Here is a 27,955-nt window from a genome sequence, read left to right as displayed (position 1 = left end):
ATAATAGGGTATGGCCGTGGCCTGTGCCCTTTTGGTAGATACAAAGCCACATCTGGCAAAATCAAATAGAGAGACACCCTATAAAATAACCAGCCAATACTCTTCAAATGTGTCAAGGTCATGAAACAGAGAAATAGATTGAGGTTCTGTCACAGTGTGAAGGAAACTATTGAGACAGGGAAACTAAATGGATTGTAGGATTGGGTCCCAGACCAGAAAAAGGACATTAGTGGGATGACTGGTAAAATTCAAGTAAGATTTGTAGATTAGTTGATAGTCTACATTAATGTTAATTTCCTGGCTTCAGTAATTATACTCCTGAAAGATGTTAACATTAGGGGAAAGCTAGGTGAGAGATACATGGAAACATTATAGTATTTTTTGCAAATTTTGGAAATCTAAAATACCTTCTCGATAAAAACACCGAAAAAAGTTATTTTACAACTCTCACTATCAGAGGACCTCTACCCACACTTCATTAATGTTCAATCTGATAATGATGTTAATTTTTTATACAAAATAAGAACGTAGGATTTTGTATTTATATTCTTTTATAATATGTTGATTTCTTTCAATAGACAATTCAAAGAGTCTTTCAATTTTGTTATTTTACCTTTTTTTTCTGTTGCCTATCTTTCTGCTCATTGGAGAAACAAGGTAAAAACATTTATGTTGAAGTGTTACTGCATCTTGAATCTTAGAACATACAGATTGAATAATATGAGTTTAAAATCTGGAGTCAGGCTTTGTTCCTTTTCTGGGGTCACTGTCCTGTATGAGCCACAACATGGTTATGTTAGTTCATACAGGTTGTATGGAGGCCCATCCTTCTGGGTAGCTTAAAATTCTCTCCAAAGCCAGAAAGGCAGACAAATTTAGAAAGTAATAAAATACTGGAAACAAGGAAAAGGACCAGAATGGGAAACTATTTCCATTAACTCTATATTACATTTTCGGACTAACTTTTTTTTTTTTAATTTAGGCTCTTGCTGTTGTGTTTTAGAGGTAATAACATTACAGCAGAACATAAGAAACATACAAGGTTTCCTTAGTTCAAATAATACAGTGTGTAGCAAACAATGTGGTAATAGCTAACACTAATGTTAAAATATTTTCCTCCAGTCTTTTTTAAAAAATTTACTTATTTATTTTTAGAGAGAGAGAGAATGAGCAGGGCAGGGGCAGAGAGAGAGAGGAAGAGAGAGAATCCCAAGCAGGCTCCATACTGTCAGCACAGAGACCAATGCAGGGCTTGATCCCATGAAGTATGAAATCATGACTTGAACTGAAATCAAGAGTCAGATGCTTAACTGACTAAGCCCCTTCCTCCAATCTTTATTACATTTTTTCTGTATACATAGTATACAAATTAGGGATGATATTAAATTTTTTCTGGAAAAGTGATATAACTTGCTTCCAAGTAGTTCTTAGGGGTTTTAGTAGTTATTAGGAGTGTAAGTGAGTTTAAACAAGAGTCCTCAGCATGAGTTTTTATAAGAAATACATTTTTAGAATTAAAGAGAAAAAAGAAGGAAGAGAAGGATACTATGCCAGAATAAAATATACAAAAGATGAATTTTTCTTATTAATACACTTTATTATATTTTTGTCTCTTCCTGTATTCAAAAATGTATTTGTAATTATAAAAGTAAATTCTGAATACATTCTGGTTTTTTAAAAAATTCATTTAATATTGATGTATGAAGAAATGTGCACTCAATAAAATTTTGATCATTCAGGGGCCATTTTCTGCCTGGAAAAAAGTTAGCAAATACAGATGCAAACTTTTGCAATGCTAACTTAAAGATGGCAGAGTACTGTAATCTATTTGAGATAGTGATAAGGAGTGGAGGCTCAAAGGCATGGCACAAAATAAGGATATTGTCTGGTAAAGACTCAGAAAAAGTCATACTTGGTTTAAGTTTGCAAAATTCATTTGAAGTTCATAACGTGATGAACCTAGTGTTTTTCTCTATGTTCCTAGAGCTTTGGAGAATGTCTGGCTATAAACTAAGATTCAGGAAGCAAATACATGCTGAAGATTTGAAATATACATCTCCAGTTTCCTCTTAACCTCTGTAAGTCTATGTTAATCCATTCATCGATCTATCTATTTATCATCATCATCCACTTAAAATTATTTATGGAAGGATACTGGGCTTCTATAGTGTAAAGGCTGATATGTAAATTTTAACCTCTCTGCTTACCCTGAAAAGCCATAAATATCCACTAAGAGAGCAATAAAACCACCCATAATGCATATCTACAACATAATTAGAAGAAAGAAAATACTGTAAACTCAAAAGTTATATGTAAGTAGAGATTTAAATGCCTCAAACCAGCAGAGTCAGCTCAGAAGCCCATTCCAGATCAGAAAGGTGGATAGTGTGCAGTAAAAAGGAGAGCACTCCAGGAGCCATGAGTGAAAACAAAAAGGCAAAATCACCCTCAGAAAGATAAATTCCCATCTGGAGTGGTGAAATGCTGATAGCAGACCTGTTGATCAGAACACAGCTTCTGGGGAATTAAGTGCAGGGAGTTTGGAAGTGAGCAGAATGAGAAGTGGAGTCTTAGGAAGGTACTGCTTAAGTAGAAGAGGGAGCTGGGGTGCCTGGGTGGCTCAGTGGTTTAATTGTCAGACTTCTGCTTAGGTCATGATCTCCTGGGTTGTGAGTTCAAGGCCAGAGTCGAGCTCTGGGCTGACAGCTCACAGCCTGGATCCCACTTCAGATTCTCTGTCTCCCTCTTTCTCTGCCCTTCTAGTTGTGCTCTGTCTCTGTCTGTCTGTCTGTCTGTCTCTCTCTCTCCCTCTCTGTCTCAAAAATAAATAAACATTAAAAGAATTACAAAAAACAACAAAAGAAGAGGAGAGAGCTAATATCAATGGAGGAAACCACCCTTAGAAATTTGGTTTTGATAGGAAAAAGCATGAAGTAGAAATTATGCATCACAGAAACAAACATAATTCTAGGATCATAAGACATACCAACTACTCCCTCTGCAAAAAGTCTTTCACTAAAGAATCAGTACTTCACAAAAGAAACAGAAGAGGGTGCTCCTGAACTAAGAATGTAGTATGCTTATATAAAACTTAATGCTTATATAAAACTGTTACTGCTGGTCTATGAAAAAAAAGTTCAAAATCAATAGAAAATAGCAGATAGCATTCATACATTATGAAATAAGAAACAAGAGTTAAAATGATGCAGCTAATGATAGTTTGCTATCCTCAGAAGAAAATTAAAACAAAAACCCAAATAAGAAAAGTGTATTGAATTCTCAAGATATTTTGAAACAAGTATCTATATACATAGAACAAATTTTGAATAAAAATTTTAAAAGCTCTGAGTAGATAAAAATCAGAAAGATAGTAGAGTTGACCAAAATGAGTAAATACATTAAAAAAAATTCTTTAAATTGAAACTAAATTATGAGCTTTCCAAGAGGAAATAGATTCAATTGAAAATATAATAGGCATCATTAAGAAAAAACATGACAATACTCAAGAGAACAAAATGAAACAAACAAAAGGTGAAAAGAATAAAAAAACAGTCATTAATATAAAAGATAAAGATGATCCAGTACATGTATAAGTGGAATGAATGAATAAAACAATAGAACTAATACTTGAAACTATAATCCAAAAATAAAATAACTATATATGCTGAAATGTCTCCCCATGTATTTGGAACATTGTCCCAGAACAGTCAATTTCAAGATATATACCAGTTAGCCATTAGACTTAAAAAAAATCAAGGAAAAACTGGGTAAAATATAAGTTCCTTACAATGGGAAAAAAATGTCAAGTTGATATCACATTTCAGGAACAACATACATAGACAACAGTGAAGTAGCATTGTAAAGAATCTCAAAGAAACGGTGAGCCAATTTTATATCCAGCCAACTTATCTTTCAAATACACACACACACACACACACACACACACACACACGAGTTTAAAATATGCAAGAACTTGGGGAATACTGTATCCAAGAAACCTTCCTGAAGTACTACTTAATTAAATCAACCTTAATTCAACCAAGAAATGACTGGAGAAAAGGAATGATAGTAATCATTATACAGTTAATTATAGATATAAGTGTAGGACAAAGGGTGGGAACAAGGATTAATTGTTGCTTTGTTACAAGGTGAGAGCCAGAGTATCACTTAAAGCTAGCAAGTGAACAGGGCCTTATAAAAAGGTATCAGAATAAAGGTAAATATTACAACACAAATACAGACTATTCTAACTACCAAAACAAACAAAACCCCAAAGAAAACAGACCACACAGAGAAAGGGCCACAATCAATAGAACATGATATGGTCAATAAATATAACATAAAATAATATGACCATTAAAACATAGAAATGAATGCAGTTTATTTTTCTTAAGATTTTCTGATTAGCTCATAAAGAAAAAACCCACTCTATGCTGTAAAGAATAGGCACATTTAAATAAGGTAACTCAAAAAAGCTAAACATAAAGACTTGGGCAAAGATATACCAGACAGATAGAAAAAAAGAAAACAGCAGGATTATAGTCTTGCTATCAGATTTAGAGTTCAAGTTAAGAGCATTAACCAGAATAAGGAACATTACTTTATAACAATAAAGGTCGCAATTTATAATGAAGATATAATAGTAAATATTTGTATGATAAATAATACAAACTACTTTTATAAAACAGTAACTACAGGAGCTGCAAGAAGAAATAGAAATTCATTAATGGCAAATATTTAAGACAGCTCTCAGTCTCATATATATTCTTCTCAAGTACTCACTGAACATTCTTCAAAATTGTTTATATATTACAAAAGTTTTAATAAATTCTACAAAGCAGAAATAACACAAACAGGAATCTCTGACCATAAGGTAATAAAATCTAGACATTAATAATAAAATCATAATCAAAAGAATTCTTGTCTAGATATTAAAAACTCTAAATAAACAACTTTTGTGTCAAAAAGAAAATGTAAACTGAAATTGCAGAATTTCTAGAAGCAACGAGAAAACACTAAGTAGCAAAATCTGTTGGGTATAATTAAAATTGATCAGAGAAAATTTTATGCCATATATATATTTTATGCCATATATATATGTATGCATATATATATATACATATATATATAGAAAAGGAATAATAAAGGGATTCCTCCCCAAAAAAACCCAAAAAACAAAAAAGGAATACAAATGATAAAAGAAAAAAGTCATATGGTAGATAACTGAAAAATAGTAACACTAATCAAAATGTTGTTTCATTTTATTTAAAATAAAATTTTCTTTTAATGGTTATTTATTTTTGAGAAAGAGAGAGAGAGAGAGAGACAGAGTGTGAGTGGGGTAGGGGCAGAGAGAGAGGGAGATACAGAATCTGAAGCAGGCTCCAGGCTCTGAGCTGTCAGTACAGAGCCTGACGTGGGGCTCAAACTCACGGCCTGTGAGATCATGACCTGAGCCAAAGTCGAATGCTTAACCAACTGAGCCACCCAGGTGCCCCTATTTTTTTTATTAAAATTTTTTTTTTAACATTTATTTATTTTTTGAGAGACAGAGAGAGACAGAGCAAGAGCAGGGGAGGGGCAGAGAGAGAGGAAGTCACAGATTCCAAAGCAGACTCCAGGCTCTGAGCTGTCAGCACAGAGCCCCACAGGGGGCTCAAACTCATGAACTACGAGATCATGACCTGAGGTGAAGTCAGATGCTTAACCACCTGAGCCACCCAGGCGCCCCTATTTCATTTTAAAAATCAGCAAAATAAATACTAATTTAAGGTTAAAAAATGATAAGTCACATATAACAATGTAAGAAAGGAAAAAAGGGAAGGAATCATAAAAATTGTAGAATATATTGCACAAACATATGCTAACAAAATCAAAAATCTAAATGAAATGGATAATTTCTTAGGAAAATATAATTTATCATGATTGGCCCCAATAAAGATAGAGAAGCTTAAATAGACAGGTTTTAGTCAATGTACAATACTAAACTCTAAATGGAGAAGAAACAAATGAAACAATATGAATATTAGAGATAAATTCCTTTATAAACTGGGTGTGAGGAAAGGCTTTCTTATGACTCAAACTTGACAAATTTGACTACATAGAAGTGAACAAGAATCTTTGTACACTCCAAAACACCAAAGTTAACATTAAAAGATAAACGACAAACTGAGACAAAAAGATGTGTAACATCTATCGATAAAAGGCTGCTCTCCTTCATACAAAAACTCTTAAAAAGTGAAGGGAAAAAAAGAAAAAAGAGACTAAAAACTTGATAGAAAAATGTACAAGAGGTAGGAATAGACAGTTTACAAGAAGTATTCACAGGTCGTCACATGTGAAAAGATGCCCAATGCCTTCATCACAAGAGAACTGCAAATTAATCCTATATTGAGATACCACTGCTTACCTATCAAATTGGCAAAAATTCAAAAGCTTGAGGACAGGGGTATCTGGGTGGCTCAGTCGGTTAAGCTCTTACTCTGGATTTTGGCTCAGGTCATGATCTCACAGCTGGTGAGATTGAGCCCTTTGTGGGATTTTCCCTCTCTCCCTCTCTTCTGCCCTCCCCCTGGTCACACTCTCTCTCACAAAATAAATAAATAAACAATAAAAAAAAAAACTCGAAGACACACCCTTTTGGCAGGGTTGTGGAAGAACTGGTCTCCTTCATATCTTGCTGATAGCTGGTCAATATGAACACAACCTCTCTTGAGGGGAATTTGGCATAAAATGGACACATTTTACCTTTCAATCCAACAGTCATTCCTCTAAGAAATTTCTCTAAAGTTTCATCTTTAACAATATGAAAAACCTCAGAAATGTACAAGGTTATGCACTGCAGTACTGTTTTACTAGCAAACCATGGAAACAACCTCAATATCCAATCAGGGATAACAGTTTAAATAAACACAGCATATGCACACGGAACTGCAAAACCTATGGGAAAAATCTCTGTGATCTGATGTAGTGATTTGTGGGAGAGATTGCTAAACGAAAACCTTCCTATGCTCATTCTTGGAAAAAAAAAAAGGTATACAAAAAAGAGCCAGAAACTAAAGAAACTGCTTAATTAAAGGAGGTGGGCCTGAACAATAAAGTCAAAGGGATAGGAAAGGAGGCTTCTTTGTACTTCTTTACAAACCTCATCAATGTGCTTCTATTTGAAAAAACAAAACTGAATAAAATAAGATGGAAAAAAATACCCTAAAATTGAATATAAACAAAAGAAAATGAACCCGACTCTATATGAAATTGCTAACCACTCAGGATAAGAAAAAGGCAAGTATTAGAGAAATTACAGATTTGGGGGTCAGGGTTTCATTATACAAAGACTCAGAAGATAAAAGCATTGAGGAAATATCACTGAGGTTGGAGAATAACTGTATTTATAATGCTGCACAATTTTGGTAGGCTTTCCTGACAGTGCGGTTCAGGATACTGGTTTCTGAAGCTTGGGGTTAATTTACATTAGTTCTTATGCCTTTTACACTGGGAAGCCCTGTGAGTCTGGCATTTAGGATCCTCTTGAACAAAAAGTTGCAAGAACAAAAGTTTTAAGGGCTTGGGGGTGGGGCAAACATTAATTTTAGTGATTTAGACCTAAGACCAGACTAGAATTTAATAATTCAGAGAGGAGGCACAGGTCCCTAGAAAGGATAGGTTTGATGAAATTCTCTCTGACTGACACTTGTTCTTAAGCTGATAGTGACCTTAGAGAGCTGATAGGTTCTTTGGGCATTATGGAGGCTGCAGAGGTGGACTCCATTCATTATGAGAATCTGCCTTTCTAAGTAAACACAACAATCTCAGAACTATTGTAGATACTGGGCATTTGGCTTTCAGTGGAATGTAAGGCATAAAGTTATTACAGCAGGAAACTTACAAAAGCCTGGTAATTCAAAGCAGGTATCTCTTTAGGGAGGGTCTATCAGAGTTCTGCCACCTGTGTGGGACCAGGAATGGCATTTTGGCTTCAGGATGCAAGGTCTTATTTAGAGATGAGGTAATACATGAATCTTGGCCTGTAAGGCTTCTAAGAGGGAAAACTTAGGGAAGAGGTCGGGCCCAGAGCAGGAGACTGGAGACTGATGGCCTTCTTTCTCCTTAGTTGTCAAATTTTCCCCTACAGGGGGATCAGTCTATTCTACAGGCTGCTGAGTGGATTACACAGCTCCAACTGGGGAGTGCAGACAGGTGAGAGGTCTGGAAGTTAACTAGCTCCTAGCATGCTCTCCCATGCTAGAACAGTCTATATTTTAATTATTGACTCAGACTGAACATTGACAGATAATGAGGGCTTTAGGAATTGTTTAGCCACCATCTTCCAGGGAGCCAAGATAAAGACCGGGATAGGTTATGAGAAAGAAAAAATAAATAAAAAATTTTGCTTTAATTCTTCACTTTACCTTATCAATGAAGATTTTAAAGATGTAGAAAAAAAAATAGCTCAGAGAAATGGCCACATTTTACCATGGTTTTGGTGATGGTTATGATTGCTGTTTTCTTTTTACGTCCCTGAAATAACACTTTCAATGCAATGTTCAATGGTTTTGTGGTTCAAAGTGTTCTTGATAAGATCTGGATGTGTTAGTCCAAGTGAAATTTGCAATTAACTGTTGATGACATTACTTAACACAGCTCTCATAATGTAACATATTTTCTGAGGCCCTTTTTCATTCAAGAAATATTTATTGCTCATCTACTTTGAGGGAAGCAGTGGGCTAAGCTGGAAGGTATAGGAATAAGTCTCAATATCCATGGAACTGACAGTTTTGGTCAGAGCCAGTCTGTAAACAAATACTTTCACTAATTATTAATTCATTATAATTTATGGTATATGCTACCAGGAGAAGTGTATGTATATTTTACTCTACCTAAACCCTCAGGTAATTTTTGAAGAGCTTGGAATCACAGGTTGTTACATTTCATGGGTATAATTCATTACAATTGATTTAAATAAACCTAATGCAATAAGTCAGCAACACACTTGTCAATTGGGTATTTTGGGGTGAATTCACACAATGGATGTCATTTTTCTAGTGAAGCAGTCTTTTTAAATTGAATGAACTTGATATATACAAGAAAATTCTAACTATTTAAAATCTCTGGGGACAACTAAGTATTGAACATCAGTGCAGTTAAGGGCTTGGAAAAATGAAATTTAAAATTTACTTATGTTTATTATATTAGATGAGCTGAATTCTACTTAGGAATATGCCCTAATTTCATTTTCTATTTCATATGCAGCCTCAGAGCATTGTTTAATTAAAATGCCACTTAGACCAGTGAAATGGATCAGACTGAGCACAAATCTAGGACTGCTAACCAATGTGCAGAAGGATGAGCTCGCTCTCTTAGTGGTGCCATCTGAGCCACTGCCCACAATGCTGGGTCAGAGAAGCACCATGACACTTCTGCATGCCATTAAATAGTAACATCAGTTTTGCTTTTGCCATGACACTCATGGATCCTAAGAGACTTGCATGCTTCATAAAGAAGCAAGCTGGACATCTATCAAATTGGGGTGATGTGGAGTTGTCATAGAGCCTCTACTTTATCTGGTCTACTGAGTTTTGGGTCTTTCTGCCAGAACAAAGAAGGAGTTCATAGACATTTTTGAAAAGGACGCTGAAAAAAATCCATAAAAATATCAATTATCAACAGTCTCCAGGGAGAGGAGGGAAAAGAGGATTGCTTCCGTATTTTCCATCTGTGTCATGGAATGTTTTTAAACATTAACAGAATAGGCAGGCTGACCAAGCTCACAGTGCTCTGTTTTATACTTGTTCTGGGCGGAGAAAACACCTACTTGTCAGCAGTACCTGTCACAGATAGATCACAGGGTGTCAAAGGTAGTGAGAGTTGAGACACAAGATAGGGAAAGGCTTTTCCCATAGCGTGAAAAGAGGAGGTTGAGTATTCAGAGTATAACTGTAACAATGAGATTTCTGATTCCCTACCTGGTATTAATGTAAAGCGTTACTGCTGCCTTTTAAAATTTAATGATGGGAATGTCCACATGCAGACATTAAATTATATTCATATAGCCAGATGTGTGTGTGTGTGGGATTGTCCCAATGTTCTCTTCCAAAATAATTTCCTGTCTATATGATTTTAGCTAGATCCCTAGGTAGAGATATTGGAATCATAGTCTCCACCCCCTACCCCAACTTGGCAATATAGTGTAGTGAATGGTGACTTCACAGGACATAAGCATCTTTACATTTGAGGTGGATGAATGATATAAATATGACAAATACACCTTCAGTTACGTTACAATTAATTAAGTCATCATAATACCAGTCAGTATAAAAAAGCACCGAAGTGTCTATTAATATAGATTGTGCTGGCATCTACCTTCAAATATAAGTATTCGCTTCAAATATGGGGCTTTACTGACAGGGGGAAGTGGTGCAGTTTTAATACAAATCCTAAATTTCCTGTTCCACATACAAACAGAGTGATGCTTTCCATTAGTAAGTTCCTAGCACAAAAGAGAGCAGAACATTTTTCCCAATGATATGGTCACTGTGATTTACATGAATGTTCACCTATTTAGCTCTGTCCCATATCTGCAGTGTTCCAGGACAGAAGGACTGGATTAGATGTAGGAATAGGGAAATGAAATCTCATCCTAATAAAACCCAGAATCCTTTTTGATAAAATTAATAATATGGTAGTGAGGTATGATGTAGTAATGTAAAAAAAAAAAAAATAGAGGATTTGGAATTAACAGCATGTACTGCATCACTGCTTTGCATTATGGTAGAAAGAAACAGAAAAACATAAAGAGCTGAGGGTGGGATTTCCTAATGCTATCTGCAGGAAAAGACCTGGAATAGGAAACACGATGCCTGATGTGTCTGCAAGGTATCCAATGCCTAAAACACTGGGAAAATCTTGGAGAGCACTTCACCCCAGTGAAAAATATTGTTCTTATAAAGCTGTCAGAGTCCGTCTGAGCTGGGGTTACCTGGCATGTAAGAGCCAGTCATTCCCACAAATTAGGCTGCCCTGCAGGCGTGTCTAACTTACATGCCAGCTTTTCAGGAAATGTTAAAGGCCCAAGCGGAGCTGTGATTTGTACCTGTGGTAACAACTAGACTGTGTGTAAATCATACAAGCAGTGACAGTGTGCTATGATGTAGCATTCAGCAACTTTGCGAGAGTCGACATGTAGAAATCCAAACTTTCCACAGCAGTGGCACTGTGCAGACAAAGCACACAGACTGTTTGGGAGGGTTACCTGGTCCAATAGAGGGAATCAATAATTTTTATTTGTAAAGGCCTTTTGAGGCAAAAATCACTGGAAATATTGATTTGTACACAGAACATCACTAGCTGAAATATTAATTGATATGATAAAGGGGTCAAGGTCATAGGCTACATTTTCTTTTTTTAAAAAAATTGTTTAATGTTTATTTTTAGAGAGAGAGAGAGAGAGAGAGAGAAAGCGGGGCAGGGACAGAGAGTGAGGGAGACACAGAATCAGAAGCAGGCTCCAGGCTCAGAGCTGTCAACACAGAGTCCTAAGTGGGGATCAAACACATGAACCAGGAGATCATGACCTGAGCTGAAGTCAGACGCTTAGCCAACTGTGCCACCTAGGCACCCCTAGGCTCCATTTTTAATGTAGTCTCAGATTCTACTCTAAGTTTGCATTTTCAGAATGCAAATGTGTATCAGCTCTGATACACACAGGGCATATAGTCCAGACTGGAAGTATAATTAACAATGATAGTTTTTTTTTTTTTAACATTTATTATTTTTTTTGAGAGACAGAGTGTAAGGGGGGGAGGGGCAGAGAGAGAGGGACACACAGAATCCGAAGCAGGCTTCAGGCTCTGAGCTGTCAGCACAGAGACTGACACTGGGCTCAAACCCATGAACTGCGAGATCGTGACCTGAATTGAATGCTCAACTGACTGAACCACCCAGGTGCCCCAACGACAATAGTTTTCAAAACATGTTAACACACTTTTTTTTTCACATTTCTCTGTGGGTGACTCTCCCTTTATTTAAGCACTCACTTATTTTAGGAAATTTAGGCCTGCTTAAGTGGGGATATCAAGAGGAGTAGTCAAGAATCGATGTCTGACTTCCATGGGAAGCCATGGATGGGAGTAGAAACTGGAGGTGCAAAGTCCTGGGAGACAGGACACAGGATGCGGAGTCCTTACAACTCTGGTCAAGGGCAAGAACCATAACGTGGGCAGGTATAAGCCATTCTGCAGCACAACAGCAAAGACAAAGAACAGCTGGCTGACCCCAGACCCACCCTCATTACCATAGGGATACCTGCTCATCGACTATATATACATCTTACATGTAGGAGGAGAGAAGAAACCCACTGCAGAAAAAAATCTGATACAGCATTTGAGCTTTAATATTGACACACTATTACCCTCCTCCATCCCCCACCCTCAATTAGGCTGTTTTCAACTTAAAAAACAGCAGAAAAAAGCCCTTAGTTGGCAGATTCAAATTTTCTTATCCTCCATCAAAGTAACCAAAGGTCCAAAGCAAATGGTTAATTATATAAAATTAAAGTCTATAAAATTTTCTTACATATGAGTTGTAGTTTACAAATACCAACCTGGCTGTAATAGCATTAAGTCAAAATTAAGCATTTATTTAAGTAACTATATTTGACAGAGATACTATAGGCTTCGGCAACAAATTTGATTTGAATTTTGGCTTTCCTTGGATAAGTCTCAGTTTTTTTTTATCCTGCACTGTGTTACAGAGAATAGAAATGTAGACTGGCTAACATGCTTGGCACTCACTAAATGTTAGACACTACCATGACTCCTACTACCGCTGTTGCTGCTCTGTCATCATCATCATCATCATCATCGTTGACAGCAGGAATTGTAAAAGCAGCAATGGTAGGACCTGATGGAGTAATGGGTGCCGAGGGAACTTAGGGTCCATACTTGGAGGGTGGGCAGGTAAAAATCATTAGTGGTTTGCCTCATTACTGGAAGAAGAAGAAGGTTTCCTAGAATTATCTGAAATGTGGAAAAGAGATGATAAAAGTGGGTGTGGAAAGTGGGGACTGGAAAATTACTAAGTAGGCGGATCCTTTTCATTCTATTCTTCCTGTGTGAACTTGGCTTGAAGGCTTCAAAATAAGTAGACTAACATTTGGGAGTGAAGCTTCAGCTCTGTGAGGAGAGGCCTGGATTATAAAAAAGATACTCTGGTACAAAGGGATGCCACCAGAATTCATAAGGAAGATTTTCTGAAGACCAATACAATTATGTCTGATTATAATGCCTAATGTAAGTGACTCCATTACAGGGAAATATTATGCTCTGGCTTTTTATCTGAAAAAAGCAAAGTAACAAGCATATTGAAAATTATTTCTTTAGTTCACAAATCAAAATCACACCAGTACTACAAATCCAGCCCTTGAAGTAACAACGATAATTAAGATAAGAATGATATTTTCGTTACAACATTCTTTTTTGTGTGATCTGGCAACATTTTCTTTTAGTAAAATTTTAAGTGATTGAAAAATCTATTTCTGTTCAAAGACCAATCAATTATTGTCACTCAGAGATAATACTTAAAAGTAAACAATAAAATCTGTGGTTTAGAATTACAGTGTTAGAAAAAGAAAGATTTTTTTCCACTGGAAAATAAATAAAAGGTGACGCAGAACCCGAAAGTTACTTTATGGGTGTTAAAAATTAGCATACTATATACTCAGCAACCTGATAGAGATACAAATGAGTCCTAAATCTGCTGTGATGTAGGGTGTTCCACAGCGAGAGGGGAGGGCTGGAAAACTCAGGAAGCCCAGATGTCACAAGACAGACTGAGAAAGACTCTGTGGGCAGCGAAGAAAAAGAAGCAACAAAGAGAGGGAAAGAATATGGTATACTATTGAGGAAAGGGACTTCTATTGAGTTCCAAAGACTGTGTCATAACCATCTGCTTTGCCTCCTTCATGGTGAGAAACTTTAAAGACAGGCAGCATATCTTACTCATCTTTGTATTTCTCAAATCTAGTATTAAATGTTCAGCACAGGCATTTGTTAAAGGAATAGATGAGATCCTGTACCCATGGTGATGCTGTGAAAGATAAAATGTCTCATACCTGCATTTGAAGAGCAACCTCAGATTGGGTAGCACAAAAAATTTTGGCTTTCTATGACATTAATATCTTAGTTGTGTTATGTTATGTTATGTTATGTTATGTTATGTTATGTTATGTTCTTTTTTTTTTTCAAAGTATTAATTCAATTTTTAGTTAGGTATTCTTGTGGTGAGAGTGTTTGCCCCATATTTCAAATATATCCAGATGTGCTGGGTTAGGGCAGAAAGGCAGAAGAAAAAGTTGATATTGGCCATGCCCCATAAAGCTAACTTCCTACCTAGTCGTTACCCCAACACAGGTATTAGAGAAGCACATATGGGTTAAAGAAAATGTTTTAGTAACGAATATGAAAAATAGTCATTAAAATTTTAGTCACACTGGTTTTGGTAACAGGTTTTGCTAACTACTGGTTTTAGTAGTTTTTATTTTCCCTTTATGGACATTGCTTTTAACAACCAGACTAATACTATTATTTTTTTACATTTTACAATAACATGGATGAAGTAGCACTGTGCAAGACTTTTACGTTTTCTTAGTTCAATTTTGCAAACCATTGTACACTTCCAAATTTATTCTTTTATATTTGAGACCTAGACACAATTTTTTATTGAGGCAGATCCCAAATTTCTCTCAAACTCTTTCTAGGGGCGATATATTTAAACTCTTGTCAGACATAGAATTCATTGTAAGTGAAGATGCCTAATATCATAAAATACTTAAGAAAATCATAGGAATGAAAGAAATTTTCAGATATCACTAGGTTCATTTCCATTTCTTCTATTGGCTTTATATTTACCATAGTGGACAGAGAGATGGATCAATGCCTTTTATTTCATTTTATTCACAGATTATTTTTTATTTGAACATTACAAAACTCACTCATTTATTCAAGTTTTACTGAATACTGTGCTAATAGCTAGAGATTAAAATTTTTATGGGTGGCTCAGTTGGTTAAGTTTCTGACTCTTGACTTCAGCTCAGGTCATGGTCTCACAGTTCATGAGATCGAGCCCCACATTCTCTCTCTCTCTCTCCCTCTCTCTCTGAGCCTCCCCTGCTCACCGGCTCTTTTTCACTCTCTCTTGAAATAAAAACATAAAAACTTAAAAAAAACTTCTGTGTAAAGGGATTCACTGTACCAGTATACTTTAGAGATATTGTGGGTTTGTTCCAGACCACCACCATAAAGCAAATAAGCAAGACAAATGAATTTTTTGGTTTCCCAATGCATATAAAAGTTGTAGTACGTTATACTGTAGTCTATTAAAATGTGCAATAGCATTACGTCTAAAAAATGATGCATATATCTTAATTAAAAAGTTCTAAAAAACGCTATCATCCCAGTAATAATCACCAATCACAGACCACAATAACAAATAAAATAATAATGAAAATGTTGGAAATACTGTGGGAATTACCAAGTTGTGACACAGAAACACAAAATGAGCACTTGCCATTTGGAAAATGGCACCAACAGACCCTCAGTGCAAGGGTGCACAAACCTTCAATTTGTACAAAAAACTCACTAAGTGCATTAAAAAGAAGCACAATAAAGTGAGGAGAAATTCTATAAATCGGGAAATGTCAAGGTAGAAGTATGTGCAAGTGTTCAAGTGAAGGGATGACTATTTATGGGAGGAACTGTAGTGGACAGCAGATGCTTTATAGGGAAGTTTCCCTAGAGCTCTGTCATAAAATATGAGTCAATATTTACCTGGCAACTCTTCTTACTGAGGGCAGTTTATTCTATGATGAAAAAAAAGGCATTTAATCTCAATAAATACTATTTGTGTTCCTGTCCCAGTGTACCCAGGAGGTTATCTTTTAAATTTTTCATGGTCAAAATTATACCCCTTCCTGCCTCACTTCAGTTATTTAGCACCATGGAAACACTAAAATCAGCTATAATCGATCAATACTATATATTGGGTGCTGTGCGGAGTGCTTTACATGAATCTTCTCATTTGATCCTCAAAGCAACTCTGTGGGGGAGGGGATTATTTTACTGTGCTAAGTAGTTAAATAATTTGCCCAATGTCACAAATAGAATTAGTTTTGACAAGGGTTGTGAGTGGCAGTGCTGGAATCCTTTTGAAGAGGGGATTCCTTTTTGGACTGTCCCTTCTTAGAATTCCCACTGTCTTGAATATTGGTATGAGAATGTGGATACATCCCTCATTTATGAAAAATGCCCCAAAACTCTGAAATAATGTCCACCTTATTCTTCAGTAAGGGTCCAAATTCAATATTTTTAAACCCCGTTATATTACATTTCCTTGTTCTGCAATAGATGTAGTGGATATCTGCTTTGGTTGGACAGAAAGATATCAACATACAGTATCTCAGCTAACATCAGAGTCATAATGTAATCATCAGTATTTATGTAATAACACAGGTTATATTTATGAGGACACTCAGAAACATTAGAAACTAAAAATTCTTCTGGCATTTATATGACAAGAAAATATGGATGTACTTGGAAGTCTATTTCATTTTATTTGAATTGTAATGCCATCTGCCAAAACTCTCAAAAACTACTGCTCTGACAGCATCAGAAAGGAACTTCGTGTGAGAAATCGGCATCTGTTTTTTTACTTAATTTACAAAAGACACATTTTGTTTGCATTCATAAGAGCATTTTGCAAATTTACTACCCAATTAATATGTCATTCCGTGACACTGACAAAATAATCAGATTCTTAAATGAGTCTCATTTCTTTTGTTTTAACTCTACAAAGCATGAAAAGATTATATGGTGTAGCACAGAAATTTACTGTTTCAATTTATAATAATGCCATCTTTCCTCTATGAAGATGACATGACTAGAATCACCTGGGCATTGGCTTCAGGTAATTTCTAATAATGACAGTGAATTTGTGCCCAGTCATCCTTGCCTGGTTCCTACTGTGATATGAAGGTTGTACATTTGTGAAATGATGAATAGTATTTACCTAGAGTTAGAGACTGTAGAAGAGAATGAAATTAAGTTTCAGAAGAACGGACTCCAAAATCATAAATTCTTTGAAAGTGTCTGGCGAGAGCTGAAACTGGCCAGATATCTGTCCACATGTTTCACAGATATATGATGGAGTAGACTTTGTATTTAACATGCTAGATATGGCAGAGGGGTACACTAACAGATGAGATCCTTACCTCTGAATAATTTATAATCTACTTAGAGAGGTAAGAGCATCCAATGTAAAAATAGATCCATAAAGAGTATTTATGAATGAAGATACAGGTATGACTTAGTAATATACATAGATACTGCATGATTTCACACACAGTAAGTATGCCTTTAATTTTTCAATAGCTTCAAGACCTACTGATTTTCAAGTAGAATCACGAAGGAAGCAAAGAATGCAAGTAGGACACTACTTGGGGAAAAAAATAAGATGAGTTCAGGGGCACCTGGGTGGCCCAGTCAGTTAAGCCTCTGATTCTTGGTTTCAGCTCAGGTCATAATCTCACGGTTCCGTGGGTTCAAGCCCTGCATCGGGCTCTGTCCTGGCAGTATGAAGCCTGCTTGGGATTTTCTCTTCCCCTCTCTCTGCCCCTCCCCCACCTGTCTCTGTCTCTCTCAAAATAAATAAATAAACTTAAAAAAATAAGATGAGTTCAGGTATGGGTTAGGGAGAAGTAGGTGAGAAAGATGGATAGTTTTGCAGAGAACACGGGAATGTATGTGAATTGTAAGATAATCACCTATTTAGAGAAGAGAATTTATGTTAGAAAACAATAAAGGGAAAGGCTGTATGTGTAATGTAGATCAATTGATGGAATTTTTTAAAAGTAAACTCTACCCTCAATGTGGGGCTCAAACTCATGACTCTGAAATCAAGAATAGCATACTCTACCGACTGAGACAGCCATGTGCCCACGATGTAATGTTTTTGAATAGCAGGTTGAAGACCCTTAAGTAATTGGTAACTATTGTAGTGTCAGAATAAAAAAAAAAAAAAACAACATCATAGATATATTTGGGGAAAACCTTAATCAGGTACTTGCATTCTTGATATTTATACCATTAGTATATAGCACATGTCCAGAACAGTGCTTAGAATAAAACAGATAAATGACAAGGAGGTAATAAGTTGGTTACTCAAGGGGACAGCTGCATTTCTGTGGCTGTCCTGATTCAAACCCTCTTTCCTATATATTTCTTATATTTTACTATATTATCCTCTACAGCATCAGTCTTAGTGGGAGGTGTCCAACTATAGAAGTTGAAAAGCCCAGATACTTGATTTCTCCAGAAACTTGAAAACTAGGGCATGGACCTATTTCCAATCCAGACTTGGACAATCAGACACAACCACCTGAAATTTTGAATCTGGAGTCAGTGATGCAAAGAAGCAGTAACTGAAGAATTTATTGTAGTGGTGGAAGAGACTGCCACAGCTGTTTCTGGGGGCAGCCGTGGCAGTCTGGCTAGAAACAGCAGTATCTTCCTTGGCCTGTCCCTGTGGGATGACCCTGGCTGGGATTCTGGCTAGGAAAACTCCCTTTGTTTTTCCTTATTTTCCAAGTCTGTCTTTTTTCCCTACCTTCTTAATGATTCTCTAAGCTTCCCAAAGCCTTTCAAAAACTTCATTTTCTGCATTAAAGAATCAGAATCAGTTTCCCTTGCTTGTACTTAAGAACTCTGATAAAGGTGTTCAAGGCAGGAGATGACTAGGATCCTATTTGGGGATAATCATGATGGGCAGAGTAAAGAAAGGACACCAGTGAGAGACACTGACAAGGAAGAATCTACAGATCTGGTAACTAGCAACACATTGCTATTCTGTTCTTGCTTCACTACACTGTTTGCTGGAATATGTGCATGACATTGCTTAAGGGGTAAAACAGAGTGAAACAAAATATTTGCAAGTATATACCCTAACGGATTCATAATAAAGTGTTTGCGGAACATGCAGATATAATGTCTGTAAGTGTGATATTTCTTCAGAAGATAGAGCAAACTGGGGGAGTAGTGGTAAACAGAAATGAATTTTTAAAATAAAATGTCTTTCTATAGAATGAAAGAGTGAAGCTTTCATGAGTCAGTATACTTTTCTGACTCTGTATATGCTTATGAGAACCATCTAATTGTTTTCATGGACTTTTTAGTCTTGTATCCAGTCTTTTTAGTCTTGTATCCAGTCTTGTTGCCTAAATCAACATGGCTGAAACTGAATCACAGTCTTTACCCCCAACAGGTCTTCCATTAACTTGTTCTGCCCTAGTTATCAGCATTGCAGCTGCCAGATGTCCAAACCAGAATGATAGCCACCATGAATTTCTTCCTCCTTCTGATTATTTAAGAACTCCTTTACTCCACTCCTTAATCATCTCTCACATAATTCCTCTCCTCTCCATTCCTATGATTGTTGCTAAAATCTCATTTCTTATCCAGAATTTTGAAATTGTTTCCTAATTTTTCCCTTTGCCTCTACCTTGTCCCTTCCAATCCACCCTATTTCCTACCACCAGAGTAAATATTCAACAAATGCAGATTCACTCATTCATTTTCCCTTCTAGAAATCCCTTGGTCCTTTTCTATGTGCTTGCAAGTGAGAATGGCACACTAGGTCTGTCACGATCTGTCACTATCACATCTTTGCAAGTGTATCTCCTTTCTCACATTAACATTTTGTGCTCAGGCTTTTCTTCATGCTCAGACTCTACCACAGTCCCTTGATTCTTGGCTTTTGCATATGTTGTTTCCTCTGCTTCTTACTTCCCTTTCCCAGCTAAATTCTGTCTTCTATGACTTAGCTAAGTGTTACCCTTCTTAGAAGTGTCCCCTGACCATCATTCTTAGCAACATAGTCATGGCTATACTTCATAACCTTGGTTCAAATGTTATAGCTCTTCTCATTTGTAATATAATAGTTGATTTTATTATCTTTCTCCACCATTAGATAGTGGGGACTATGGGGACCACATAGTTCATTGATTTTTGTATCCTTATATCTCAATGAGCTTTGAATTTCTAGTGTCTAGGCTTTGCCCAAAGTAACTCCTTTTGCTGTAGGAATGAAAAGAGCACATATTCCTTATGAAATCTGAAAGATTTCTATAACCACACTTTAGTTAATTTTATAATCAATAAACAGTTCTTTTTATAAAGTGAGAGAAGGTCTAAGGTATATTCATTAAATAGCACTTAGTCTACAATAAAGCTTGATCTGTAAGACACAATATACAATTGTTTCCAAAATGTTCAATAGTCAAAATGCTAGTTCTTTTGAAAGAGGAGAATAATTTATTAACAACATTCTTACCCCAAGGGGAAATAAAGTTCAGAAAGCTGTCTTGCCTTTTCCTCCAACTTCAAAATAGATTTTCACAGACAGGGTCCTTTAGTAACTCTTGTTTAATGCAAATATCTCTTGTATTGTGGGAAAAACAGGAAAGAAAATGGGAGGTGGAATACAGATAAAATAGAATAAGAGATTATGAGATAAATAGACGAAGAAAAATCCTTAAAATTTTAAAGTCCACTGAAAAGAGAAGGAAGAGGGAAGTCAAGGCAAACAGTCAAAAGTGCACAGAAAGCCCCAGCTCCATGCTTCCTGAGATTGAATCTTAACAGGAAACTGGTATTGCCTTCAGCTTTTGGTTTCTTTCCCAATGTTCTGCTCAAAGTATTCCCTCATCTTCATCACCCAGCTCTTCAAGGTCAAAAACATCCACAAATAATCAGGCATTCGATTGTCAGTCTGTGGGGCAATTTGCACCCTCTGCACTTTTGCAGTTCAAGAGAAGAGGGGATAGAAATGACCCAACACAGTAACTATGATCTAGTGTTACAGAAACTATGATCTAGTGTTACAGGTATTTTCCTAGTTACTTAATATATTTTCAAGCTCAAATTAACTTGGAATACCACTCTAAAGAGAAAAAGTTCTACACAGGTGCTATTATTTTTTAATTTTTTACCATGAATGAAGTTTTCCTGCTAAGAAGAACTTGGAAGACATCATGAAATTGAAAAAAAAATGCTAGGAACATGATTCAAATGCAAATACATTCTCTTTTTTTTAACTGGAGGTTTTTTTTTAAACTGAGGTATAATTGGCATTATATTATTTCAGATGTACAACATAATGATTCGATATTTGTATATAGCATGAAATGATCAGCATAAGTCCAGTTACTATCCATCACTGTATGTAGTGACATTTTTTTCTTGTGAAGGAACTTTTAAGATCTATTTTCTCAACAGTTTTCAAATATGCAAAACAATATTATTAACTGTGGTCGCCGTGCTGTACATTATATCCTCATCACTTATTTATTTTATAACCGGAACTTTGTACCTTTTAACTCCTTCAGCCATTTTTTCCCACCTCCCACTCTGACTCTGGCAACCACCAATCTGTTCTCTGCATCTATGAGCTGGTTTTGCTTTGTTTTGTTTTAGATTACACATGGAAGTGGCATTATGCAGTATTTGTTCTCTGGCAATTATATTCTTAAACATTTTTTTCTGCATAAAATGGATATAGAAACATAGTATGTGGCTAAAAATAGATATTATCCAAGATCCAGAAAAAAAGTTCATGGAAAGTCCTGTTGATTTTAATAAGAATGCATAGAACATGGACAATAATAATTGTCTATGGAAAACATAGCAAAACCTTTTTCTATGAGGGTGTGTGTTTTTGGGTGCTGGAACCACCTCCTGATCATTGTTGAATTTCCAGGTCTAGTCCAATGCCAGGACCATAGTAGGTACTCAAGAAACATGAATGAATAAAATAGACTACAGGACAATTTGGATAGATATACCAATAGTTTTAAAATGATTCCTTGAATTTAAAAATAATCAATATAAAATATAATCTCCACACAGCAAAGTGATTAAGAAAAGAACAAGTCCAATAAAATCAAACTCCATTATTAAAAAAAATATTCCAATGTGATTTAGCAAAAAATCCAAATGCCACGCCAGAGCCTACAAGGCCTTTCATTCCTGCCAAACTCTCTGATTTCATGTCTTAGTGCTTTCCTTTTTGTTCTCTGTACACCAGCCACATTGGTGGTTTTGGTTTATTTTGTTGTTGCTGTTGTTATTTTCCCTCGATTTTCTCTGGATGTATGAAGCCAAATTCTACTTTAGGGCTTTTACCGTTGTCCTTTCCTTTACCCAGAATATCCTTCCTTAGATACTTTCATAATTAACTCTTCATCAGTCATGTCTTCTCAAATATCACATGCTTACGGAGGAACTAACTGTACTATCTAAAATAGCTACCACCTTCCCTTCACTCTACCCAATATCCTGCTTTATTTTATTAGCATTTTTTACCATATGAAATTTTACTGTTTATTTTCTGGTTTACTTGATCTACACTCCACTTGAGCTTCACAGTATCTTGATATAAAGCAAATGGTCTCTTATTGAATAAGTGAACAAACGAATGAATGAATGTGAGAAATGTAAAATATTATGAAAGTATGTTGAAGTACAAAGGTTGATGTAATGTCAGATAGGATTATGGCTTATGGAATCCAGAAAAGAACAGGGGGTTAAATCTTTGTTCTTGGCCCTAAGAGAGAGGGCTCTATTAATTATGTTTCTTGATTAGCTCAGTATTGAGCAAAGGGATACCCTAAATAAATGATACATATTTCACTTAGCTTCCTAGCTAGGAATTCAGCTTTTGGGTACAATTAATTTGATGTGACCCTGGAGCATGTTGAGCATGACATCTCAGAACATGATAACCCTCGGATATAAAATGATCCAGAGAGATGGAAATCATTATTTTAATAGCTGGCAACAGATTCCTTTTCCATGAGAATGTTTATATATAGGAAAATACCTGAATAATTTTGTTTGGTTATAAAAAGTAAGGCCCTGTGAGTTTTATCTTTTTAAAGAAAATCATGAAAAAAGAAGGGAAAACTAAATCGTTCTGCATGAGGAATGAAGAGAAATTTAAGGAAGGGAAAGAAGAAGCGGAAGATAATCGAACCTATGAAAACATACTGATGTCGAAGTAGCCAAAGTAGTTGTAAAAAGTAAAAAAAAAAAATTCCAAAGGAAAGGAAAAGTGAGCTTTGACCATGTGCTTTAGTGCAACTTATATCATTCTGAAGACCCCTGACTCTTCTACTTTCCTTCAGTTCAGTTTCTTACAACCCCTGTCAATTCCTTCCCAGGAACCAAACAGGACAGCCGAGTCCTTCTGAATTACTCTCCTAGTCCTTAAATAGAAGCTGTAGCAGCCCAGAGTTGAGGTTTACCCTTCCTTTATGGAAGGTGTGCATGCAAAGATCTTGTGCTTTTGAGGTTTTTTTTTTAAATTAATTAATTTATTTTGAGAGACAGTGAGTGAGTGTGGGGAAGGGCCAGAGAGAGAGGGAGAGAGAATCCCAAGCAGGCTTAGTGCTGTCAGTGCAGAGCCCGACGTTGGGCTAGATCCCATGAACCATGAGATCATGACCTGAACCCAAATGAAGAGTTGGATGGCTAACCTACTGAGCCACCCAAGCACCCCAAATTAGGAGGTTTGGAGCAGAGGGGTGAGTGAGATATTTATGTGTTCAAGTGTGGTCCAGCCACTCTGCCTTCATGGGGGCCTCACAAGTATGGATGTCCACAGGGTGTCTGCACTCCTTGTACTGCACCACATGGCACCAGTGGAATGTGCACTCACACCAAGTGCGGCAGGTGACTTGAGTTGTGTCATACTCTCGGCCACAGACATGATTTCACAACCGTCTGTCCCCTTTAGATGTTTTGCTGCAGACATGGCCTGCAGTGTCTAGGGAACCTACAACCTTGCCCAAGACAAGGTAGTCTGGAGAGTTGTCAAAGTAGATATGGTCAGTCTGGGTGCCATGGCCAATAGCCTTGGTGGGCTGCTGTAGAGTTGATGCCATCCTGGGTCACTGTCACCCACACAGCCCCATCATAGCACCACTGCAGGTAATCACCTGTGTGGCATCAGCAGGTGCGCAGAGTACAGGAGCCACTTACACCATGGCAATGACACTCAAGCTTCAGAAACCACTGCACAGCTGTGCAACCAAAAAAATTTAAATTTCTTCACACACACACACACACACACACACACACACACATGCATTTGCTCAAACCATCAGTAAATTCTGTTCACCTGGTAATGTGTTATGCGACACATTTCTAAGAAGATCAAGCAAGCAGCATTGAGCTCCACATTTCGGTTGGTCTGGAGAGAACAGCCATAGAAGGTGCAATGTGAGAATGAGAGAATGGTGGGCAGGAACTCAGAGCTAAAACATGATCTTAAGAATATAATTCTCCAGAAACTCACAGAAACCTTGGTTAGGACTCAGACACTGGAATAAGACTAACATTTTTTTTTGAACATTTACTAACTTCCAAGGTTATAAAAAATAAGACAGGGATTCCAGTATTATCTATCAGATGACTTCACTTCCACTTAAAGACTGACAATGGTGTTCTTTCTATCTCCACAGCAGGAAGGGGCTCTATCCAGTTTCAGGTAAGTTTCGAAATAAATTTCCAACATATTAAATTGTAATGTCTTCTTTAATTCTAATTTAAAGAGGATTGGGCTTATTATATTCATCTTTAGTAACAATGTTGGAGAGCATAATAAAATTAAACACTGTCTACAGAATTTAGGCTTTAACTACATATCAGAAAGGGGGAGGAGAAAGAAAGATATAAATCCTCCATGAAGCAGAAGTGTGTGTGTGCATGAGTATGATGTTTGAGAAAGAGCCAAGAATAGAAATTGGCTATCTACATGCTGTAATCAGATACACGATTCTTCAAAGGAATGTCACATCAAATCAAGCAATCATGATCAAAAATAAATCAGACTGAAACAACAGTGTTGACTCAGTTGACCAACTTACTAAGAGAACACTGAAATGACTTGATGGTGTTACTGCTGATTTCATGTCTGGGTCTGGAGGCTGCTTATTAAAGTTGCACACCTGAACCTGATTTTACTCTTGATATTAACTGTGCCTCACAACATCGCTCTTCCAGAAAATCCCTTCCTAACTATTAGTTTTCTTTCTCCAGTTTGATTATCTGTACCTTTTGTAATATCATGGTGACAAAATGGCCTTAACATTCTCCTCAGCTTGATTTAACTTTAGACAGTTTTCTTCCTGACTATGGGCCTCTGGCTTCCCATTTCTTAGAGTATTTGCTTTAGAAAGTTGCAGCTGTAAATTCTTTCTCTGCCTCTGAGATGTAAATCTTCCATGACCCAGAAATGTCTTTCTCTAGAACTTGGGAGACATCCCTTCCAAATGTAATCACCAAAAAGATACCACCTCTATTTCCCAGTCTCTGTAGGAGGATAGGACCCTAATTAGATAACTGCCAATTAGCAGGCATAAGTGAATGGCTTAATCATTTTGGCCAAACTTCCCCTTCCCCCAGCCCCACAGTCCTCCAAAGATTTTCCATGAGCCTACCCCAGCATTTAAAAATCTTTTTTTTTTTCAGGTAAGTTGAGTTCCATCTCCTCCCCTATTGTAATAGTCTTGAATAAAGTTTTCCTTGCCTATTTAACTGTTAACTCTGTCCAGTGCAAATATTTTTTTTGACATTGGACTGGTCCATTTTCTCATCTTCGTAAATTGTTTACCCTCTTGATATCAGGCAATACTTTTCAGTTACTATTAAATCAGTAAAATATTTTTCTTTTAAATATGAGATTTAGAATCAATGTAACTGAAATGGATATTCATGACAGAGGCAGTGAAGGAGACAGACCCTGAAGAGCAAAAATAATCACAGTCTAAGATATGAAAATTTAGATAATTGAATAATACCAAGGAATAATTCAATGAAAAAGTACTCTCCCACTCTTCCCCCTGAAAACACAACACACACACAGACACACACACACACACACACACACACAGGCACACAAAGAAATATTAAGACATTTTAACCTAATATCACACAAAATGCTCAAGGTTGATTTCTCTGCCAAGTGCAGAAATCTTACTGATATCTGATGTGAAATGCATGAGAATATCTTTAAACATAACAGCAGGATTTCAACTAGAATGCGAAGTGTTGATATTCTAGGAGGAAGCATAGCTCACATCAATGTAGCTACTAGTTTATGATGGGAGGAAAGCCAGTCTTTACAATGGACAAAACCCAAATACATGTAGAAAGTTTGATTATTGTTCATCAGATAAGTAGTTGTTTAAGAACCAGAATTCTTAAGGATAAACAAACAACCCCCCCCCAAACAATACACAAAAAAGACATCTAAGGAACACATTGGGTTTACTAGCTTTTCTCCTGTAAGTACAAAAGAATGTAACATTTACATTTTGTTCATAAAGAAATGCCTGACTGCATTTGATTTGCTCAGTTTTCTGACTTACCATTGTTCTTCTGATGACAAAACCTAACTGTAAAATAGAATGTATTGACCAATATCATCTACTTTATTTGGAAACAGCAGATTGTCTAAGATTCTCCAGAGAAAATCTTCTGCTCCTTTTTCTTCTGTTAATAAGGGTAATTAGAAACATAATGGTCCGTTGTGACTGGCGGCTTCCTAGTTAGAACTTCTCAGCAGCAGCTGAAAGCTTCTCTACCTGGGTTTCTCTTCCAGCAAAGATAAATACTTCATTATCTACTTACTTCAGTCAGTTTAACTAAATTCAGCTCAAATGATCTCTCATAAAATTGATTATAAAATGTTGTCAAGTCTTTATTGAACTAAAATTAGTTATTTAGCGTGCAGGTCTGATGTTTTAATAAGTTGTTATTAGGGCAGTGAAGAGGAGTGGAGTAAAATGAAAAAAAAAAAAAGACAAACCCAAATGTATAATCAGATCTTGTGTTTTTACTCACACAATTTCTTAATAAAAGAAAGAACATTCTAGAGTCAATTAGGTTGCTGGAGTGGTTTAATTAAATCATTCAGACTGTGCCAACATTCTGTTGGCAATATTTGATGACGAGTAGCCTTAGTTTGAGGTAAATTTAGTCTTTTAATGAGATATGGACTGATCATGCTATTTTTAGGTTGGAATGGCACATGACATCATTATCCACACACGATTGGGAGAAATATTTCATGTAATAGAACTAAAATTATTGGGAATTCATGTTTAAATAGTCTTCAGGTCATTTCTGTGGTTTAGAGAAACAAGATTTAAACTGATGGATGTTATTTCCCCTATACTCCCAAATAATATGTTCATCATTCTGCTTGATGTCCTATTGCTTAACATGACTTGAGCCATTCCTTTCTGGGGGCATTTTCTTTTTTATTGTCATAGGCAAATGTAAACCAGAGCACTGTGACTAAGAAAAGCAGACTTCTTTTTTCTGTATATTTATCTTATAACTATAAATTCTTACATAGCAATTCCTAAGTCAGCCTTCATCCAGAGTGGTTTTTCATTTTTATTCACTTAAAAAACAACATCCTGTCTAATTCTCAGGAGCCTTTGTATTGTGAAGCCTTAGTGTGCTTTTAGTCCCCTCAAGGAATAGTAACAAAAGGCTTTAGAAACTACAAGCAACAACAACAACAAGGACAACAACAATGAAATCACTACATTTTAGGATAGATCTGTAGTATGGGGGAAAATAAAAAAGAAAGAATAGATTGATCCCCAAGCACTTGGGAATCCTCAGTATACATCTGCAACCTTGGCATACTCAGAGGTACTGAAGATTGCAGTCTTTCAACTCCTTGCAAACCTAAAGTGAAATGTCTCAGTGTTTTACTTTGCATTTCTTTGATAACAGCTCAGTTAAATATTTTTCATGTTTATTATATTTAAATTCTTTTTTTATTGTTGTTGAATTAACTGCTGTGTCTTTTGCCCATATATTTTAGTGTTGTCTTT

General features: G+C 36.2%; 1 protein-coding gene and 1 pseudogene across 12 annotated transcripts in view; both read right to left on the bottom strand.

Annotated features, from left to right (window-relative positions):
• The window catches only part of MAGI2 (membrane associated guanylate kinase, WW and PDZ domain containing 2), a 1,350,742-nt gene that overhangs the window by 337,395 nt on the left and 985,392 nt on the right, over window positions 1–27,955 (bottom strand). The window lies entirely within an intron of this gene.
• LOC131508327 (protein Wnt-2b-like) overlaps window positions 23,436–27,955 on the bottom strand; it is a 50,474-nt pseudogene continuing 45,954 nt past the window's right edge.

This window comes from Neofelis nebulosa, chromosome 4 (assembly GCF_028018385.1).
Source record: "Neofelis nebulosa isolate mNeoNeb1 chromosome 4, mNeoNeb1.pri, whole genome shotgun sequence".
Taxonomy (NCBI): domain Eukaryota; kingdom Metazoa; phylum Chordata; class Mammalia; order Carnivora; family Felidae; genus Neofelis; species Neofelis nebulosa.
Note: the sequence above shows the minus strand (reverse complement) of the source record. Positions and strands in the feature narration are given on the sequence as shown.